Below are 9,164 nucleotides of genomic sequence, written 5' to 3'. Positions count from 1 at the left end.
GTATATCATTTACCTTACTTCATGAACTTTTATTTTTTCATTTTTCTTATTTTTTACTTATTTTTATTCATTTATTTATTTATTTTTTTCACTCACATGCGCTTACGAGTGATCAACCAAATTCAACATGTATTACAGTGAAATCGAAGAAGTTTTCTTGTCTAATGGATTTAGACCCGTATTTTAAGAAAAATTAGATTTGATGTTAAACAAAAAGGCTTATGCATCCTGCTTTCGACATGGGACATAATAAAAGAAGAAACAATAATTTTACAAACGTTCCAAAAAATGAAAAGAATACAAAAAAAAAACCTAGCAGAAAAGCAGCTAAGGTATCACACATACAGACTTAGAGAGTATTTCCAACACAGTCTCTGTTGACGAAGTAAATCAGTGAGAGGCGGGTGGGGCCATTGCGGCCAGGCCTCGTGTTCTATGACCCCGCCACCTGCTGAAAACCTTCAGCTAGGATGGATAAAAAAAAAAACTAATGAAGAAAAAGTAGCATGGATACCAGGCTTTCACAAACGAAAGAAGTGTTTAACATGTAGGACAAAAGAAAGAAAAAAAGTGGTTAAGGCGTATGACTAAAAAAAGTGGTTAAGGCGTAAAAAAAAGGGGTATAAAAAAAAGAAAAGAAAGGGGTATGATTCCTGCTTTGGGTGCAAAAAAAAAAATAAAAATAAAAAAAAAGTGGTAGTGTGTCTGCTTCGCATGCAGAAAGTCCTGGGTTCAAATCCCAGCTCCTCCAATTTTTGTTTCTCCGTGCAGCAGTACATGAAAACTTTTGCCTATCACCATATTCTATAAAATTCAGTGTACAGGATACTTCCCCCAAGCAAGTGGATTTCGTACAGTTCAACCTCATGGCGGGAGGACGACGACCTGCAAGACCCTGGGCTGCGATCCCCCCCCCCCCATTGAAATGTTGCTCCAAAGCCTTCGGTATGGCGTGCAGGGTGCATCTCAAACATGTATTTGCAACTCACCGCGACAATCGTCATTTGTTTTTTCGAGGTACTGAAAAATGAAGGAGGCACCCGGGATCGAACCGGGGACCTCTCGATCTGCAGTCGAATGCTCTACGACTGAGCTATACCGCCTTTCACGATCTTTCTGTTCCCATAACTTAAGGAAAAATATTATACTCTGCCTGGCTAAAGACGTCTAATCGAGCAAAATATTGCGTAATCATTATCTCTCAGTTATATATTAGCGTTAAACGATATAAATATCAAAAATACTAGACATTTCGCGCCTGGAGAAAGTGCGAGTCGGCGCCTTCACCTTAATGTCAGAACGCGAAAATTGCACTAGTAGCTTTTTTCAAGCAAGTTCTGTTCGTCCGTTCTCTGTAATCGTTTGGTATCTGATTAAACTGACATACTCGCCTATGGCTTTCGTAAACGAAAATCTCATTGTGACCCCGAGGTGATTTGAACACGCAACCTTCTGATCTGGAGTCAGACGCGCTACCGTTGCGCCACGGAGTCGACGCTGCTTAGGTCTTGTCATGAATAGGTTCCTCGAACACTTACTGAACCGTTCAAACCTAAGAAATAATGACGGTAGGATCCACGAGACACTCGTCCCAGATGTACTTGCTCTGGCGGGGGTGTAACTCAGTGATAGTCGAGGCGCGGCCGTCGTGCAGGTCGGACGTGCCTGGAGCGTTGTTTACGTGCTCAGCTGCGGCCTTCGGTGCGGCACGTAGTGAGTCGAGGGCCGTTGCGGCGCGCATACCATCTTGTTGTTAACGAATAGAACCTAACATGGATCATCCAGAGCGCAAAGATACTTTGATGGCAGTTTTTCTCGACCGAAGTATTACGAAGTCGAACGATTTCTCGAAGAAGACGTAAAATTACCTCCCACTGATATCATTGGTATCCATTTGTCTATTGTAAGTAGCACAGTTTATATCAAATTGCGTGACCCAGAATTGTGCGACAAAATCATCGAGTCATGTGGCGGTACCTATAAATTTCGACACAGTGACGGGAATGTGGGTGAGGTGACTGTTGTCCACGCTGGTCTTGGTATTCGCACCGTCAGGATTTTCGAGTTGCCTTTGAAATTACGGCTGAACAAATTAATGTTTCTCTTAAGTCCTACGGCAAAATTATCAGTAACATTGCCGAAAAGTGGGCCTCGTTCCATAAGTACCCTGTTTTGAATGGTGTGCGGCAAATTAAGATCGAATTGCAACGGCATATTCCATCCTACCTAACGATTTGTGGATATAGGGCGGTAATCATGTATGAGGGACAGCCCCGTACATGTTCAGGCTGTAATTCCACGGGACACGTCCGACCACAGTGGATCCAACGACGTGTAACGCAGCTGCCTGCCGGTGAACTAGACCCTCCCCCGCAACCGGCAATATTACCGACTACTTATGTAGCGGCGGTCCGTGCAAATACACCCACGGCATCGGTTGCGGACGTGGGACTTAGTGTGGCCGATGCTACGAATGACGGAGATGTATCTATGGCAATCTCTACCACTCAGGAGGCTTTGCCGGTCGCTGGCTTACTAGCCGCGGTGCCCCGTGACGCCTCACGTGAGGAAAAGAGGGTTCACGATGTGGAGGCGGCTACTACCGCCACTGACAGCCAGCAAGAGACAGAGACTCTTCCTCTTCCTTTAGAGAATGCGAAGGCCTCCGTCAGTAGGTCCTCCCCGAAAAAGCACAAGAAACGTCGGATCGCTCGTCCTGAGGCAGCCCAATCGGCGCCCCTCTTGCGTGAAAAGGCCAAACAAGCAGGCCGCGTGATCTGCGATGACACTTCGGGGACCGACGATTGTCTTCCGTCGTTGGCCTCACCCATGAATATTGACGATGATGTCTCCAACCTTGACACGGGGAGGGCAGCGGCTTATGCACCACCGCGGACGGCTCTAGTGCCAGATGCGCAGGGTGACGGCCCGCTATGCGGTTCCGGTACCGCCACAGCAGGCGCGACAACGGCTGTGTCTGTCGTGATACGCTGCTTACGTCACGGCGCAATGCCGCGTCCACGGACGGCGATGTCTAGACTTATTCGACCTCCAAAGCGGACGACTGCTGAAGGGACAAATATCTTACCTGTTTTCATCTGCAGATGACCAGTCGTCCCACATCGCTCCGTTCACGACAATCCTATAAGATTTCTACTATGAATGTTAACCGCATTGTCTCTAAAGCAAAAATCCACAGCCTTCGGCAGTATTTACGGTCCGCTGATATAGATATTCTGTTCGTACAGGAAGCACTGACTCCACTCCTAGCCGACGTCCCCGGTTATGACGCCATTGTCAATATAGGAACGGAGGCCGCTACGATCATTCTGTATCGGGAAGGCATTGAATGTTCTTGTTTGTCCATGTTACCTACCGGACGAGGCATTGCCGCCCAGTTCCATGATGTACTCCTTCTTAATGTGTACGCCCCTTCCGGTTCCAGCGCGCGAGCGGCGAGGAGGGAGTTTTATACGGGAGAGATAGCGAATTTAATCACCGACTTGCGCCTGCGTATTATTATGGGTGGTGACTTTCACTGCGTTTTGCGCCGCACCGATCAAACGCCGAATTTTAACTTGAGCCAGGAACTGCTAACAATGGTTACAGAATTGCAGTTAGTCGACACGTGGGCGACCTTACACCCAGATGAAGCTGCCTTTACTCACTTTACGCAGACGTCTTCCAGCAGGTTAGATCGCATATGTGTGCACCGCGGTCTTTTAGCCGACGTGGGAATTTGCGAATATTGGCCCGTTAATTTCAGTGACCATATCGCTTACCACAGCGTCTTTAATCACTCCCCGCAGAAAGTTTACAGAGGCTTCGGACGATGGCAACTCAACTGTCGCCTCTTACAAGACGCCACTTTAGAGCGTGAGATCCGGTCAGTTTGGCACTCCGTAACGTCACGCAGGCCCACGTACCCCACGTGGATTGATTGGTGGACGCTTTATGCAAAGGAGAAACTCATTACTTGCATCAAACACCAAGCCCGGATTCGTGCGCGCGGTGAGAAGGAAATCACTGAATTCCATTTCTGCGCCCTGAGAGAATTGTACCGGGATTATCATCAGGTGCCTAATAACATCACGCACGTACGCAGACTCCAAGCGAAAATTACATCCTTGATGGGCCGCACCGCCGTCGGCCACCAGGTTCGTGCACGTGACTTCACCAACTTGCCGCAACAGCAGACGTCTGTCCACCATATCGTCCAACAGTTACATGCGGCGCGCAGGAAACTTATTCATAAGTTGCAGGATGCAGACGGTGCTTGTTATATCCTACAGCGAGACATCAAAAACCATGTTACCAACCACTTTGCCGCACTTTACACCCGTGCGGGTGTACCACGTTAGAAAGTGCGAGAATGGTATCATTCTGGACCCCCGCCGTACCGCATTACCGACGACCACAATCGGGACTTGCTTGCTCCATTTACCAAAGAAGAACTAAAGGATGCCCTGCTTGCCGCACCACGAAATAAATCTGCGGGCACGGACGGGCTCTCTGTAGAGTTTTACGTCAAATATTGGCTTATATTAGGGGACGGACTCACGGAGATGTACAATGAAATACTACGTGGGATTGCTCTGCCCCCAGCCTTCACAGAGGGGTTAACTGTTTTACTACCTAAGACGCCGACGCCGACCACCACCAAAGATCTGCGGCCCATTACTTTGCTCAATGCGGACTTTAAACTTCCGACGCGCGCCCTCAATGCCCGATTACGGCAGCTGTTACCCGATCTTCTGGGACCATACCAAATGAGTGCGATCCGTGGTCGGTCACTGTCCACCATTTTGGCGCTGTATCGGGATCTAGTCTCCCTCACATGGGCCACCCGCACTCCTATGGCCATAGCATTTCTCGATTTTGACAAGGCTTACGATCGGGCTGACTATCATTATCTCAGCAGCGTGATGGCAACAATGGGCTTCAGTCTTAATTTTATCCACCTCATCAACAACTGTATCAGTGGTACACGTACACGGTTCCTGATCAATAATACATTGACGGAGTACGTCCAGCTCTCACGGGGTATCAAGCAAGGCTGCCCTCTCTCAACGACGCTCTATGCGCTCCTCATGGAACTCTTGTTGCGCCGCCTACATCATAGCCACCTGGATTCCAGTTTTATGGTGTAAAGTCTGTGGTCCAAGCATACGCCGACGATGTCAGCGTGCTCCTTAATGATGTTCGCGATGTCACCGCAGCGAAGCACATTCTTGAGGACTTCCAAAGAGATAGTGGTGCAATGTTAAACGTCAATAAATCTGCCGTCTTAACGCTTGGTCAGGAACGTGCGACACCTCGATCGTTTGCAGCGAGCCTTTTTCGTCAATTCTTATGCACTCTCCAAATTACAGTTTGTTGCCGCCGTCCTACCCATGCCACCCACAGTAGCAAGATCACTTCTAGCAGCGGCCGCCTGGTACGTCTGGAAGCTCAATATTTTTAAGGTTTCCTTCGCCACGACAGCATTGCCATGCGATATGGGAGGCCTTGGCTTGAAAAACCCCGGCATTCACGCCCTGGCTCTGTATCTGAAACGTTCGTGGCGGATACTCACCGCCAGCGAGGACACCGTCACGAAGCGGCTCTATCAGCTGTCCCGCCCCCGCAACTTGTCTCGCCTGTGGACAATGGCCACGACAGCCCGCACTTTCAGCATATAGCACTGTATTATCTTGAAAGTAGCTATCTCGACGACGAACTTTTCAAGAAGCCGACATTTCAACTGTACCGCCACTTACTTCGGCCGTCACTGCCTGGCCCCTTGGAAAAGAAGTATCCGGCTTGCAATTGGTCCCTCGTTTGGACTAACATTCATAATCCGACGCTTCCGACAGATGTTCGCTCCAAATGGTATGACGTGGTCACTGAAACTGTTCCGACGCAAGAAAAGCGACACAGGATTAATCTTGAACCGAGTCCCTACTGCGGCTTGTGCCACGTGGTGGCGACTATTGCACATCTGTTTGTCTGCAAGGACCAAGTGCACATCTGGAACTGGACGCGCAAAAAACTCGCTGTGCTTAACCGGACTGCGCCTCATGCGATTCAGATCCACGACATTCTGCGCCCAGATTTCCGACTTTTCCCGGCTGCCAAACATAACAGCTACCTATGGCTCGTGGGACATTTTATCAACTATATTCTGTCCGGCAGTGCCCCTAATGTCTTAGATTTTCAAGTCTATCTCTCAAACCAACACTGGCGCACAACCAGCCAATATGGACACCGGTATCAGTCAACATTTCAAAATATTCTTCACGTCGTCCTTGAGATGCCATAGGACATGGATAAGTGGTACATCTGTTACAACAATTCGTCATGCCTGTACTACAGTCGAAGGTTGTACTCTCTGCGAAGACATTCATTTGTCTCCTGGGGGTGATGCATATGACAACGTCTGAATTTCAAGAATATTTCCTTCCCAGTAGCAGTTCTTTCGACGACATATATAATTTGGAGTACTTCGAATAAACAAAAATGCAAAACAGACGAAAGAAAACGAACAAAGAAGATGGACAGAAAACAACCGGATCAACAAAATACAACGAACAAAGGGATTAGGGATCCAAAAAAAAATCACATTTGGAAACTTAGTCAAACCAAAAAAAAACAATGGATAAGGAAACAAATTTAAAAATTTTTAAAAATAAAAAAACAGTAAAAACAATAACAAGAAAGGGGAAAAAAGTGGTAGCGAAAAAAAAGGTAGAGTGCTTCGCAAGCAGAAAGTCCTGGGTTCAAATCCCAGCTCCTCCAATTTTTGTTTCTCCATGCAGCAGTACATGAAAACTTTTGCCTATCACCATATTCTATAAAATTCAGTGTACAAGATTCTTCCCCCAAGCAAGTGGATTTCGTACAGTTCTACCTCATGGCGGGAGGACGATGACCTGCAAGACCCTGGGCTGCGATCCCCCCCATTGAAATGTTGCTCCAAAACCTTCGGTATGGCGTGCAGGGTGCATCTCAAACATGTATTTGCAACTCACCGCGACAATCGTCATTTGTTTTTTCGAGATACTGGAAAATGAAGGGGGCACCCGGGATTGAACTGGGGACCTCTAAATCTGCAGTCGAATGCTCTACGACTGAGCTATACCCCCTTTCACGATCTTTCTGTTCCCATAACTTAAGGAAAAATATTATACTCTGCCTGGCTTAAGACGCCTAATCGAGCAAAATATTGCGTAATCATTATCTCTCAGTTATATATTAGCGTTAAACGATATAAATATCAAAAATACTAGACACTTCGCGCCTGGAGAAAGTGCGAGTCGGCGCCTTCACCTTAATGTCAGAATGCGAAAATTGCACTAGTAGCTTTTTTCTAGCTAGTTCTGTTCGTCCGTTCTCTGTAATCGTTTGGTATCTGATTAAACTGACATACTCGCCCATGGCTTTCGTAAACGAAAATTTCATTGTGGCCCCGACGTGATTTGAACACGCAACCTTCTGATGTGGAGTCAGACGCGCTACCGTTTTTTTTCATTTTTTCTTTTTAATTTTTTATTTTTTTTTGTTTTTTTTCGGCTTCTGCTGTGGAATGAACAAAATAGCCTTCTGTGTTAGCAGAGTATAATTGATGGTAGTATGAAGCTGTAAAATTGTAATTTTTTTCCTGGTTTTTAGAAATAAGCGTCCATTCGCTTAAAGAAATGATTTGTGTTTATCTCAGCTGCGTGTCAACCAATGCCCAGTCGCTCAAATACTATTTTTAGCATATTGCCGTAGTTCTTCTTGTGATCTTTATATTTCAGGGCTCTATAAAAAGCAAAGTTCAAGTTCACGTAAAACTCAATGGAATTGTCAGTTCCCAGGTTATTAATTACGTAATTCACATAGTGTCCCATTAACCAGTGGACGGAGTTGTTTTTTGCTGCGGGAAAATAGCGAGTCTGAGGCCTGAGGAATGTCACAGGGGGAAAAGTTTCTACCGAAGACCTCGTTAGAAATGCAAGTTGTTCTCTAATCCAATTACAGATTTGTAGATTTCCACCGCACGTTAATCTGTGCACTAACGTATCGATCAGTTTGTATATGAGACATAGATTCGTTTCGCTAATGCCGATTGCATGTAGCCTTTCATTAGTGCTGATGGTCCCATTCACTGTTTTATACCACGTTGATTTGACGTCGGATGGAAGACCACGCATATGAATATTTTCCCATATGGCGTCCCAATCAAAATGTGGGTATTTGCTTTCTAATTTGTTTCTCCCCTCCATTTTCTTTCGATGACCCAGAATATCGCGGGCCGTGATCCGTCGTGAGTTGATTATGGCACTGCCAAGATACCTGAGTTCCACGAAATATACTCGAACGTGCTGGAGCTGGTTATTTATTTTTTGCACATTCACCGGTGGCTGTAGACTTGCAGGCCTGACAACTTCAAATAATTTAGTTGAATTGCTGTCTGCGTGGTCGCGAAGGATAGTGGCGGTCCTTTTTATAAAAAGTGCAGATGCCTTATTTCTAATGTCAACTAAACCTAAACCTCCATTCCTGGGATCTAAGGTCGCTGTTGTTGCGTCTACTCGGAATATTTCACCTCTCTACAGATAACTGGCAATGGTAGACATTATCTGTTTTCCAATCATTTTTGGTAACGGGAAGATCTGCGCTGTAAAGTAACCTTTGGAGAGGAGGCAGTTGTTAATGAAAAGTACCCTCTGAACCTGGTTCATATTACGGGAGAGGTTCTCTCTTGTTGTTCCAAGGATTTGTCCTGACGTATGTCTCCAATTGGTGGTGGTGGTGGTGGTTGTGAGGATGTTTAAGGGGGACTAAACAGCTAAGGTCATCAGTCCCCCATTCCAAAAACAGGCGAGACATTAAGGCGTGGAGCAGATAAAACCCCAAGGGGAAGGAGACTCCCCCCCAGGCCCTAAAAGAACACAAATGCGGTAACGAATACGACAGACACGAAGAGGACAGATGAACACCAGACAAAAAAAAAACAGAAGAAAAGAAGATGGCCGGAGACTGGTTGACTGACCACGACAACAAAAAAGGGAAAGAGTCAACCATCCCAACCATCCGACTACACACTAAAATCTGCAACCAAATATGAGAGACTCGAGGACAAGAGACACACAAAGGGAAAGGTGCAAGACCACTCTAAATGGAACCATAAAAAGGACTAG

The 9,164-nt window shown here is 46.3% G+C and overlaps 2 non-coding genes across 2 annotated transcripts; both read right to left on the bottom strand.

The window, feature by feature from the left end:
* Positions 1 to 1,031: 1,031 nt before the first annotated feature.
* Trnac-gca (transfer RNA cysteine (anticodon GCA)) lies at positions 1,032 to 1,103 on the bottom strand. The gene has a single exon. It is a non-coding gene; the product is annotated as a tRNA-Cys (tRNA).
* A 318-nt stretch (positions 1,104 to 1,421) lies between these two features.
* Positions 1,422 to 1,493, bottom strand: Trnaw-cca (transfer RNA tryptophan (anticodon CCA)). Its single transcript has one exon. It is a non-coding gene; the product is annotated as a tRNA-Trp (tRNA).
* Between the last annotated feature and the right edge of the window lie 7,671 nt (positions 1,494 to 9,164).

The sequence above is a fragment of the Schistocerca serialis genome, chromosome 4 (genome assembly GCF_023864345.2).
Source record: "Schistocerca serialis cubense isolate TAMUIC-IGC-003099 chromosome 4, iqSchSeri2.2, whole genome shotgun sequence".
In the NCBI taxonomy this organism is placed as follows: domain Eukaryota; kingdom Metazoa; phylum Arthropoda; class Insecta; order Orthoptera; family Acrididae; genus Schistocerca; species Schistocerca serialis.
This window is presented reverse-complemented; position numbering and strand designations above follow the sequence as displayed.